General features: G+C 39.1%; 1 protein-coding gene across 4 annotated transcripts in view; it reads left to right on the forward strand.

The window, feature by feature from the left end:
• Positions 1 to 13,869, forward strand: part of FAR2 (fatty acyl-CoA reductase 2) — a 158,121-nt gene that overhangs the window by 12,031 nt on the left and 132,221 nt on the right. The window lies entirely within an intron of this gene.

The raw sequence follows: 13,869 nt of genomic DNA on the forward strand, positions 1-13,869 counted from the left end.
TGCATTGTCTTAACATATATGGTAGGTACTGGCATTTACAAACTGCATATGGTGAAAATGGCTTGCCTTCTTTTGTTTTAACTTAGCACTGAGAGTTGGCAACAACACAGTGGGATTTGTCTGAAAACCCCTGTAAGCCATGTGGTAAGAGAACATTTGGGTCCTCTCATTTCTCAACTCTGAAATGACAAGTCTGCAGCAGGACATAGGTCCCTAGTAAACTCAAGAGAAAGGGTAAGTAGCAGTCATAGACTACGCATTCGGGGAGGTTTGTCAAGACAGCATAAGATCTCTAATGTCAGTGAAGGAGACACTTTCTGGGTCGTACTGGGTCTCCTTCCTTCACCTGAAGAAACCACATCCTAGCAGAAACCAAATGGAACCTGATAAGCAAGTATAAGGTCATGTGTCAGAAAGGTGAGCTAATCTTATCTACATTCCTTCAGTTATTTTGGAGACACTGTTAAGAGTAGAGTCAAAAGTTTTCTCTTTGTGCTGTGGATATCTCTGAGCTCTTTATTATTCTTCCTCAATCAGTGTTTAGAGGCTTTGGGTTTTCTTCTTTTCAGTATCACTGACTACTTGTGAAAAGTACTTTTCGCTAGGTGGCTGCTCATTAAGATCAGAGTGTAGAGCACTTTCAATTTTGTAAGGGCAGAGTGAGAATGAATACTGTGTTCTCGGAGCCCAAACAGTGTGGAATGGAGTGTGCAGGCAGGAGATGAGCCCACTGAGCAAGAGACATGATAGATTCCTATTTTGAGTATGATTTTGTACAAAAGCAAAGATTGCCTAGGAAAAGATAATTAAGCAGTGCCACATAGGAAACAAAGAATATTTTACTCTTCAGAACTACTTAGAAAAGCTGGTTATATTAAAATCCATCAGATTGGATGGGATTTATGCTAGCATGCTAAAAGATGTGGGTGATGCAATTGCTGATCTGGTTTCTATGGAAAAAGATATGGCAGAGATCATAGAATGGTGGGGATTGGAAGGGACCTTTAGAGATCATCTAGTCCAGCCCCCCTGCAGAAGCAGGTTCACCTAGATCAGGTCGCATAGGAACAGGTCCAGGCAGGTCTTGAAGACCTCCAAGGAAGGAGACTCCACAACCCCACTGGGCAGCCTGTGCCAGGGCTCCCTCACCCTCACAGTGAAATAGTTTTTTCTTATATTTAAATGGAACTTTTTGTGTTCCAGCTTCATCCCATTACCCCTTGTCCTGTTGCTAGCTACTGTAGAAAAAAGGGATGTCCCAACCTGCTAACACCCACCCTTTAGATATTTGTAAATGTTAATAAGATCTCCTCTCAGTCTCCTCCAGACTAAAAAGCCCCAGTTTCTGCAGCCTTTCCTCTTATGAAAGATGTTCCAGGTCCCGATCATCTTGGTGGCCCTGGCTGGACTCTCTCCAGAAGTTCTCTGTCCCTCTTGAGCTGAGGAGCCCAGAACTGGACACAGGACTCCAGATGAGGCCTCACCAGGACAGAGTAGAGGGGGAGAAGGAGCTCCCTCCACATGCTGGCCACACTCTTCTTGATGCATCCCAGGATGCCATTGGTTTTCTTGACCACGAGGGCACATTGCTAGCTCATATTTAGTTTATTGTCAATCAGGACTCCCAGGTCTCTCTGCAAAGCTGCTCTTCAGCAGTTCGACTTCCAGCCTGTACCGGTGCATGGGGTTGTTGCTTCCCAGGTGCAGGACTCTGCACTTGTCCTTGCTGAACCTCATGAGGTTCCTCTCTCCCAACTCTCAAGCCAGTCGAGATCCTGCTGAATGGTAGCACAGCCTTCTGGTGAATCAGCCAGTCCTCCCAGTTTAGTGTCATCAGCATCCAGGTCATTGATGAAGATGTTGAACAAGACTGGCTCCAGAACCAATCCCTGTGGAACTCCAGTGGCTACAGGCCTCCAACTCGACTCTGTGCTGTTGAACACCACACTCTGGGCTCTGTCATTTGGCCAGCTCTCAATCCACCTCACTGTCCACTCATCCAAGCCACACTGCCCGAGCTTTCTGATGAGGATATTATGGGATACAGTGTCAAGAGCCTTGCTGAAGTCAAGGTATATGACATCTGCTGCTCTCCCCTCATCTAGCCAGCTGGTTATGCACTCATAGAAGGCTATCAGGTTGGTCAAACAGGATTTCCCCTTGGTGAATCCATGTTGACTCCCCCTGATAACCATCTTTTCCTTCATATGTTCAATGATGACATGTGGAATCCAAGTAATTTATGTTTTGATTGAATTCAGATTGTTTATTGAGCATTGCATCTATTTTAGCCACTCCTCTCTCCTAGGTGTGCTAGGAACCGTAGAAATATATAGAAACCTGTTTTTCAAACTAAATTTGTCAAAAATAAGAAAGACACAAAGAGACATGAGAAAATCTGCTGTCAGTACCATAGTGAATCTAGTTCTACTGTTTTTTGTTGACTATTTACTTGTTTTTAATTGAGTTGATTCTTTCTTTTAAATCTCACTGTGATTGTGAGCGCTTCAAGATTTCATTGAAGGAGTCAGCTCATGGGAAGGGGGAAAAAAATAAGTCAACTATAAGCTAAGATAACTGAAGGCATGAACAGTAATCCAATGTAGGAGTCGAGACGGACAGAATGGGGTCAACCTTTGCACAAGAAAGAAACACCCAAAGTCCAGGTTCCCCAGACCCACAGCCAGAGTCCTGTTGCCAGTGCCTGTGGGTGGGAAGGTCCCAGAGTACATCGTGTGCACCAGCCCTCCACTGACACTGGCTGGGAAAAGCTATTGCAGTCATATGTACATCATTCCTTGAGGTTTATCTGACTCCCACGTTACTGTCAGTGCCAGTTACATCAGGGGTAGGGCCATGCAAATGTGGTTGTGTTATTTCAGGACTGATTCCATACCCAAACCAGTTTTATTTCTTTCACTTAACGCCTGAGCCAAGACACCCTGCAGATCTGATATTGCTGGGAGTCAAACCAGTTTAAGGGGTATCAGATCTCATTTAGGTTGCTTGTGATTACAATGAAAACAGGAGGGAAAAAAATACCTAAACAAGCAACCCGAAACATTTTATGTTCTGAATCTGGGTGGAATCAGTTTGGCAAAGCCTGGATTTAAACTCTTGACTTTAGCTGACTTAAGTTGATTCAGGGAACAACACTCTTAAGTAACTAAAACAAACAAAACCTCACTTGACATGTGGTTGTGGTCTTTTGTTTCCTTATTCAGTGTGAAATACTTTTCCAAAGTACACCTATGTGATTAAAATAGGAATGGCACTCTAGCTTTTCTGCTAGAGTATTATGCCATGAAAAATAATGATATGTAGAAATAATGCTCTGAGTAGATGTGGATTTCCTTCCTATGGTTAGTATTGCCATAGCAACGCTTCCCTCCAAACCCTGGCTACAATTATGAAAGTTGCCATTGATCTTATATGTGGTAAATTATACCTGTATTTAGCAGTGAACATTCTAACGTCAAATTAAATACTTGTTTCTCTTATTCATCCCCCACCAAACCTTGATTTTTCATTTCAAACAAAACAATTTTATTTTTCGAAAACTTCTATCAGTTTTTCAGGAAGTTTTTGCTAGATTTTAACACAATTTTTCACTCTCAGGATTTAATACTTTTGTTGCAGCTTAGTTTAAGGTGTGGCAGTTTTACTGGAAAGATTCTTGATAGGAATATCTCTGCCTCCGCTGGATACATTTTCACAAGAGGATAATTAGGACCTAGTCTAGATCTCTGAGGAAACAAATCTGAAAAAGGGAAATGATTTACATGTGGAACATCTTGAAAATATCTTTCAAAGAGAATATGTTCCTGACAAACGTGTCTTGTGGAAACTTAAATCACATTATTTATGTAGTAGGAAGATGTGTATGTACATATTGGTTTTCAATCCACAAGTAGAAGCAACAACCAGAGACTAAGTGTATGCACGAGAGCTGTCTTAAGTAGAGAGTGTGGGAAGCAAATCAGCCCCAAGAGGTTAGATTCGTTCTGGTGATTTTCACTGGGGCTTCCAGATGTTCCTATTTAGGTACAAGAGATAGAACTTTGCTGAGATATGTCTTTTCTTGTGGGCTTTGGTCTTGCAGAGGCAATACAGAGAGTGTAATGCAACAGCTCTCTCGAAAGACTTCATTACTCCGCTTTCCATTTCAGATAAACTGTGCCACAGAAGTGTACTGGCTCCCATGTGTTAACTCATTACACTGCCACGCTGATGCATCTCTTCAACTCCCAGGGCCAGTGCTAGCCCAAAAGCAGCTTTGAAGCTTTCACCTACAGTCTGAGCCAAGAGGTTTCTGCCAGCTGGAGCAGTTTCCTTACTAGAAGGCATGAGAGCAGAGGGAATGACAGGCAAAATGCAGAAGATCCGGAGTTGTTTTGTATTGACCTACATGTCATAAGCCTTTAGTGGGAACTAGTTAAGTTCAATCATCAAAGTTCAGCCTCCTCTCCAGTGTGGTCTGGGTCCTGAGAGCTCAATAGCTTGAGGCTGTATCCAATCTGTCACTACATCCAGGCAAAAGTCTTTCAGTAAGTCAGAGCTGGGAGCAGCTCTGTCACTTCAGCAGGCATCAGCCTGGATTTGCTAGTTCATCTGTGGGCTCTTCCCCTGTTTGGGTGACTTTGCACTGTTGTCCCTGGTATGCCTTTTACCCGTCATCTTGGATAGGCTGCCTGAAAGTGAACTCTATTTGACTGGAGCCAGTAAATCTGAATTTCATTGTTAGACTACCTGTATGAAACTCCTTCCCCTCCCCCCGACCCAGCCACTAGAAATTAGAACTAGAATATATAAACCTAATTAGAAATTAGAATAGATAAACCTAATTGGAATGTGGAAACCTAATTCTGATGAAACCTCAAACATTATGCAAGGGCAATTATGAAATGAAATAATAAATGAACTTAAAAATACCAAAGCCAATGTAAGAGTGCAATAGCATGGAATCACAATTTGATCTGGAAGATGAAGGGTCATTGCTATGAAAACAAAAGCATAAACCTGTCTGAATTCCTTGGATATGATCCTCTGTGTCTTCAACTCCTGAGTGGTCTAGCTAGTAAATCCCAGCTGGGCTTGCAGTCATGAAGTGATAGGCACATAGCTTTGAAAGAGATTGTGTTTTTACCTGGATTTCTTGCTTCTGTTTGTCTTGTAATATGTGGCTGTTAGTTTGGACTGTTTTAAATTCTACTTTGTGCTTAGACTTTGAACTGGGTTTTATTTGGAAGATTTAAGGCACTTGAGTATACAGTTTGCTGAAGGACCTTTGTTTACGTAGTATGAATAAGAAAAAGTGTTCCTAAGCCCCTTGTACCAAAGTGACACTAAATATGATTGCACCCCTTCTCTTTTTAATGAGTTACTGAGAATAGACTCATGAAACCTCTAACTTTAAGTATAGTTGCTTCTTTCGTGAAGTTGCTTCTGCAAAAGAGCACCAGTAATACCTCTCTTTCAATGTGCTTGGCACATTCCCTAAGGAAAAAAAAAGACTACTGTTACACCATAAAAACACGTAGAGTAGAAGTAAAATCTCTCGTTTCTCTGGAGAGAATGGGAGGGAGTGCAGCATATGGCTAACATTTTCTCATCAGGGAGCATCATAATGCACAGATGTTTTTTGGAACATTAAAATGTTTAAAACGAAGGTGGTTGCTGTGTGATTAGCAGCAGCACCATGTAGACATCTGAGAGCCATTAGAAACACACCAATATCTCTAAATTTTTAGTTAAGCTGACTACAAGCTTAACAGGAGTTGGCCTGGACTTTATACATAAGTGTATAAAGTGTATATATACATAAGTGTATATATATGTGTATACATAGTGGGAATTTTATATAAACACCAGCATGGGATTACCAAGTGTAACACAGTGTTTGTAGGCAAAACTTGTTACTTGGAAAAACATACCTAGAAGTGGGTGCCGAAAGAACCTATGGCACAGATCTGTCAAGTCTCATGCTCTACGTTTAAGACTTAGTCTGTTGGTCTCCCCTAAAATGGTGTATTTGTGAATTACTTCCCTCTGGCTTCAGGCTATACTTGACAGCCAGGGTTGATAGTGGTGGTCACATTAGATTACGGTAGCTGAATATTTTTGGTTCACTTTTTTAATATGGTCAAAATAAATATTTAAGAAAACTATAATTGCTGAGAACTTGATAACCAGGCTATAGAAATCTTTTGTACAGAAGTGCTGGATGATTTAGACATACAAAGGAGTTAATGCTTGTTCTGATTTCCTACTAGAGAATACAATATTTCTGATTTTACTGTCATGACTATAGCACATTCTTTCTAAGCCCTTAGCTCATATTTGAAAAGACAGGGCTGTAAATGTCACTGTTGCTCTGCTCACCACATTTCTTGGATGTGAATTCTGACCTTGACAAGTGGATTGTTTTCATAACTGCTAAGCAACAGCAAAAACCCAATCCACAAAGCATTACTAGACCAGCAATCTGCATTTCTGCGTCCTCCTACCATGAAATAGAGTCATTCTGCACACTGCAAATGCAACATGCAGAAAGACAATTTGGCAAAGTTTGAATGCAAAACTGTCTTTGGTTTTCTGTTATACTGTCTTATTAAATCTCCTAATTGTATGAAGAAGATCAGTGTGTTTTTATGAGCCAGCATAATTCAAAAGCTCAGTAAAGGGAGTGTACTACCCTACATGGTAGTTACATTGATAGGTTCAATGCCTCAAAACTGCCTGTATTTCCTCCAGATGCCAGCAGGTAGTAGGTCCTATATGTTGCAAGTTGGAAGGTTAATGCTTTACAATGTGGGACTTTATTAAGTGATTCCAGTAAATGGTTTTCATGCAGATGTTAAATTTGTCAACTGTAGTTGTTTAAATGGGTTTTTTTAAAGTTGTTGAAAATGCTTAATTTTCTAGCTTAAAGAATTGTTGTATAAATGCAACTGGGCACTAAACTGTCACTTTGCTTTTTAAATTTGTCCACTGTAAATTCTGCTTTGTTTAATGAAGCCTATAAACTGAGCAGATGAGTTTGGAGCACATAACCTTGGAACCCTTCCTGTCTGTCTGACTCATAAACGTTTTGATTTAGCTTGAGGGGTGATTCTTCCTGTATTCTGTTACCCTCAAGTGGCACTAGTTTTGACAGGCTCAGTTGAATATTCAGGAAACATAAATCATGTCCTCAAAAACCACGAGAAAGAACTGAATAAGAAAACAATAGCACAAATGAGCAAATCTGTTTGAATTCGTAGTCTTCTCACTGCAGTAATTGAGGCTTTTAAAGCTGAACTGACATGTAATCAGGGAGTCCAGTAACTAGCTATTCAACCAAAAAAAACTACTGCAGGGATTGTTCTGGTATTTCCAAGGGCAGGAGTACTATAATATGGGCATAGTTTGTAGCAGATACTTAGTTATAACTAAAACCATGTTGGACAATATCTGATAGTTCTTAAATATTGTGTAACTTTCTCTATAGATAAGCTGTTGATTCATTTAGCTGATAAGCTAGGCAAATTTGGTTTTATTTAACTGAGGGAAGAAGGCACTGAAATCACATAACAATTTGTTTATTGGAAAAATAGGTACAAAACTTGCCAGCAAATGTAGCTTATTTTATCTTAAGGATTATTCTTGTGCCAAAGTACAATCACCACTGACCCAAGAAATCGTGAAAAGGGACAGCTAAACTCTATATGGTTTTGATTCTGATCTTTCTGGTTTATTTGGTTAAGGGAAACTTTAGTACCTTGTTTCCTTTAAGCATGGTATACTTTGCCTTGCTGCTGTGTTAGCTCAAAGCTAATACTACAGTAACACTAAATTTTTGGTGATATGCAGCCAAGTGACCACGACTTTGCTTTCTTAGATGTTACAAGTAGAAAGAGATGAGAAGTTCTAGTTGTTGCCAACTGGTTTGCTCATGTTCAAGAATCTTAATTTATCAGTTTTCTTATAACCTCTTGTTTTCCTCAGTTTTCACTTTGCGCTTGTCTTCTGAACGTTGCCAAAGATGGACAGGAAGTTTTACTCCCCCTCACGCAACAATCATCTGTAAACTTAGGATTTAAGAAGTATGGGTCTATGCACCTTTTTGCAAAATTGGTCTGGGTAGCTAACATTTCAAAGCAGTTTAATTTTAAGTGTCATGAGATTGTGCCATTTAATTTTCTAATAAATACCATTTAGCTGCTGATGATTTTATCTTAATCTTAGAACTGCTAGAATTGTGTGTTTCAACACAGTCATGGTGAAATGAAGTTATGATTTAGCAATTCTATATGTAAACATCTCGGGGGGGGGGGGGGGGGGGTGTTTTGCTGGGGTTTTTTTTCCCTTGAGACTGGAGTGTTTTCTTGTCTCTCTTCAAGAACTTCCACATCTAATATGTAGTGCTTTGATTTTCAAAGCAATTTATTTGCATTTTCTTTTTCATTAAAAAAAAATCTCGTAATGGTTTGTAGTTGCAAATTTGTACCAGTATGTAGTGATATAATCTCTGAGTATTTGCCACAGCCGAAGTGAAATGAAATGTTTTGGAACACTTTGATTTTGCTGTCTGACAAGTTTCCTCTAGGAGAAAGCAGACATGCATTTTTCAGCAGGAAAAGAAAGGACCTCAGGGAAGAATGCACAGGAACATGCATTTACAGTGTCAACATTTTTCTTTTCATGCAGGCTATGGTCCATATCTGATTGTGAAGTGCAAAGATGATGAAGTTCAAAGTGTGAAATATCATAGGAATTAAAAACAGCATTATATTTTATTTATTAATATTTTCTGTTTAAGCATTTTGGGTTTTTGAATATTCCGTCTTTTGTCTACACCTGTGATTTTTATTTAGGCAAAGTTTTACTGTCTAAACAGGTCCTATATTTCAAAATCCTTTGACGTGATAACTTTTTAGAACTTTATCATTTGTTTCCACTTGAAAGATATGCTTTGGATACTGCCCTGAACAGGAACACTTTCCAACATCACAGATTACATGAGGTCACCCTGACTTGTTCCTTGCTATGTTATGGCATGTGTTATGTCCTCTTAATTCTCTTAGTAGCTCAGTTATTCTGGAGTGATTTTTCAGATATGAAGCCAGTGAAATTAAACTAATTTGTAGTTGGTGTAGCCAAGCAAGGAGAAAGCATGTGCCAAAAATGAGTGTTGTGAAATTTCTCTATAATTGTTTTAAAGAGGTTTCCTGACAAGAGTCCTTTCTTTAGTGTTTTTTTTAAACTCCTTTTGCTCACAGAAAGCTTAAAAAACTATGCCCTCACATGGATTCCAGATGTCAGAAATTCAGGTGTGTTATTTCTTTTAAAAGAAAAAAAGAAAGCCATCTGAAGAGTTAGTATGGAGCATTTACAGCAGCTGGTATAATGTCACCTGCCTTAAAGGTGATTGACAGTCTGCCTAGAAATAATTAAAGGACTTCCATTTCTATCAAAAAGCTGGCTGTGGGATACTACAATTTTGGTGCTGCAGCTGAAGTTGTGGGAATTCAGTACAACTCTACCTTAGAGCACCAGCATCCATGTCAACAGACCTAAGGCTTCATCCCCCTATGATATGCCTTTCTTTTTCTTGTTATTTTTTTTCCCTTCATCTTTCACTTGTGTGAGCTTTTATTAGTGCTAGGCTTCATGACACAAGACCTTCACTAACCCTCCTGTGCTGCTCCTTACCCTTTTGCTTCACCCTTTTGCTTCTGCTGTGGAAACAGAGTTACCCTGATGATGAGGTTTTTCTGTTTTGGTTTGGTCTTACTCAGCATGCTGCTATGTAGGGAGCATAAATGCACAAATTACTTACAGTACTTGATTGTTAATCTGGCAGTTGGGAAGTCTGGAAGACATTGATTTAGAGGGAATATATATATATATGCATAATTTCGTGTCCTTTAATTGTGAAATAAAACCACAAAACAAAACCTGTGTTTCACTCCAGGAAGTGACATACGTGGTACCTTAAAATTCAGAAAATAGTTTCATTAATTAAAAAATTATGTGCTTTGGGTGAGTCTCTGATGAACCATTCAACTCTGCCTTGAATTGTGACTACAGTAATTGCTACTCGATTGTCCTTGCCAATTTGCACTTAAGCCTAGTTTTGGATGTGGTTTGCTTTGGGTTGTTACTGTTATTTTTTTTCCTTACCAAGCAGTGCATTAGAGCAAACCCACTTTTATTCCAGTTTTCTACACATGCATGCAAAACACATGTCAGTGTGATCTGAGTCAAAAGATATTTGAGAACACGGGAGGTACACTCTGCTTGTTGAGTTAGTAAACTTCAGATGCCACAGATGATGTTGTGGAATGGGTGTTAAAAGCAACTACCTTCCACTGAGCGTTTCCTTCCAAGGCAGAAGTTAAGGGGGCCACTTCAGAAGTTAAGACGATGCCTTTCAGTTGATCAGAGCCCTAAAAATCCTGCCAGAGTATGTCTCTCTCTTCTCCTAGGTCACTGTGGATCTTTGCAGCTATTTGAGGATACAGCTCTAAGACAGAAGAGGAATTGGAAGGGTTGGGAGCATCAGTTGTGCTCCTGTCAGCAGCATCTTCCTGTTGCTCAGTGCTGGAGACTGAGGCTCAACCGAAAGCAGTTGGCAGGAAGCAGAGCATGCTCGGAGGAGCTGCCTGTGCCAAGGAGTAATTCTCTCTTTTCAGGATTGGCTAGAAATACAATTCCTGGAGGCCAGTTCTGCTGACATGGCAAACACCAAACTGCTCTTCAAAGCTGAACAGTTGATAGAAGTTGAAGATAAAAGAGCAACCCTTTGCAAAATGTGGTTAGCTCACAGAACTGTTTTGAGAAGAAAACAGAGAAAGATTCAAGATGCCACTTCCACTAAGCTATATGTCTGTATCTTGTAGAACTAAAAAAATCACTAGACTGTAAAAAGCCCACAAGACCTGGTAAATGTACATTGGAAAATTGAAAGGACAGAACCCTCTCCATAATTCCTAACCAGGTTTGAAGCTGAGCACTACTGTATTATTTCTGAAATTAATGAGAACAGCTAAAACCTAATAACATTATGGAACATTGTGATATTTCTTGCAGGCTTCTTTTTAGACAACTGAATAGTTTTTTACAGCCACTTTTAAAAATTCATTTCACAAGTCAGACTCGGAATAGAGATAGAGAAGTTATGAATTTGTATTTTGAGTGTAATTCTAAATGAAACTGTGATGAAGGTAAAATTCCTTAGGAAGGTCAGTTTTCAGCTTGCCTTGAAGAGAATATAACTTGGTTTGTCATGCTGTCTTTCTGATTTTTAACCCTGAACAAATTTCTGAATTTATAAGTATTAGATGATTTCTTGTAATACATTTTGTTTTTATCCACACCCACTTCCCGTAAGGCCCAGGGAGAAGCAAAACAACTACCTTAAGTTCAAAGTCACTGTTGTGCAAAGTGGTGTATTTGAGACTGTTTTGAGATTTGACCATTCACCCAGCGACTGTGTTTTGCAGCATAAGCCAATACACATACGACAATACACATAACGACAGAATGAAATCTGATAATTCGATCTGGTCGGAAAAATTCCAAAAAACTGAAGTTTGGCAAATTTTCTGCTCTGCCACTTTTCTGCCAACCTCTTAAAGTTCTGCAGTGCCTGGACATTGTTGCTCTATGGGCAGTGCTGGCACTGACTGTCCAAGATACTAGGCAGCTTGTCACAGAGAGGGAAAGGGACAAAACCCTGTTTTTTTTTCTGTATTGGTGAGCATAAGAGATGATCAACAACAATGCCCTCTTTTTCACCACAGAAAGGAGAGGAAAGAAGAGAAGGAACACTTTCTTTTTTTTTTTTTTTTTCCCCCATACATTATGTAGTAAGAATTGCCTTGGCTTCTGACAAACATGGTATTTTACCTTTCTGGTGAAAAGTAGTAGTTCCTAATATGTTGACAGCATCCCAGCATGAGAAGTTCAACAGAAGCAAACTGCATGGGACAATAGGAACACCATGCATCTTGTGTCTCAGTGGTGGTGCTACATAGAGGTTATTGTGACCTCTCTTTTAGACAGCCTGAAAAGATAACTGTTTATATTTAATGGTTGTATATTTAATGATTGCTAGCTGTTTTGGTTTTGTTTTGTTTTTCTATTTCATCTCAGAGTCTGTTTTTATTTTATATTTCTCTCTAAACTGTGCATCTACCAAAAAAGGAAAATTAAAATGTTTTTATTTGTATTTATTAATGAATGCTGACATGAAAGCTTCAAGAAGGGTTATAATAAGATAGAGTATGTAGGAGTGAAAACATGAGGGCAATCTTGAATTACAACATCAGACCTAAGGGCAAATACATGAGAAGTTCAAATAAATGCCAAGGCTTATCATCTGCTCAATTTACTGGCTGTTTTATATGTTTCATGTTGCTCCAAGCAACGGTAACATGGAAAAGTGCAGAAGGTGCCAGCATCTGTAAAATCTTCAGATTGATACCTGCTGTTACTCTCCCTGCCTTACCATCTCAACACTTACTGTGGTACACAGTATGAACCCACTCCTTTCCCAAGCAGTAAATTGATCAAATTGGGATTAATAGTGTTTATGAACCCTTTTTTAATGATTTGCAAAAAATAAAATATATACATTTCTATATATTCTTTCTACCTCTAGATTTTAGCAATCATTCATAGACCCCCTTAAGAATAGTCATAGTCCACAGTCTAGAGTATTTGGACCAGTTACAGAAAACCAGGAAAGAGATATCATGAAAGATGAATGTTTGATATCTAATAATTCAGTAGTGTCAGACTGAGAACATCTTTATTGTAAGGTATGCAAAGAGTGATTTCCAGCAGAAAGATTGGGCAGCTGCTCCTTTCCTGGCTTGTCCTTCAGAGGCACTGATTTCATAGATCAAAGGCTAGATTGATTGTGACCTAGAGATCAAAGACCTAGATTGATGTGCAGATTGTACACCTACAAATCTGGAGATTGTAAGAAATTAACAGTTTCAGTCACCTATCACATCTGCCAACCAGCTGGAAGGGAAAATGAGTGGTTGCTTCTTTAAACTTAGGAGCTGAACTAAGTTACTGTCCATGGAGTGAGTACCTGGAAGTAGCCCTGTGAAAGATGAAACCTGCAGAGCAGCCAGACAGGGACATTTGGAGGCATTTGTGAATGGCGGTTTGGGATGTTTCATAGCAATACTGTGGAAGAACAAGAGGCTGAATTAGAAGTTGTTCATAAGTCATAAATCTTAAAAATAACTTGTAATATGACTTCCTAATCCTCCTTGTCCAGGTACCTGGAGTAGAAGTAATTGTTGGTATCTGAGAAATTGAGGGGATGCTGCTGTGACTGGCTTTTTATGTTATACCTCATTTTTCATAAATGAGATTTACAGAAAGCTTTTCCTTTACTCCTCTCCAATGTCCTAAAATAAGTGGGAGCCTGTGTATTGTAGATTGCTAACTTGTCTTTCGTTTTTTAAATTGGATAGCAGATTATAAACAGATTTTTTATTTCTATTCATGTTTCCCTGTTAGCAAAAGAAGATTACAAATATGTGATATTTACAGGTATGATTTTTGTTTTCCAGTTAGCTTTTATAAAAGCTTATATGATACTGTGTCATATTGGGTGTGTCAGGTAGGTACACACAATTAATTATAAAAACTGACATACAGAAATCATTATTCCTGCTAAAAGGTGTTAAGTAGAGCTAATTGGAATTTATTTTCTTCCAGATATACGTAATTTCACTGTCAAAGCTTCCTTCCAGCTACTGCTTTAAACAGCTGAGCTCATCTAGTCAAGAACTGCCTTCTTGCTTTATATTGATGAAGGCTTATGTGATGAGTTTTGGGGTCATCACTGCAATTTAGCAATGC

Source organism: Colius striatus, chromosome 1 (assembly GCF_028858725.1).
Source record: "Colius striatus isolate bColStr4 chromosome 1, bColStr4.1.hap1, whole genome shotgun sequence".
Taxonomy (NCBI): Eukaryota; Metazoa; Chordata; class Aves; order Coliiformes; family Coliidae; genus Colius; species Colius striatus.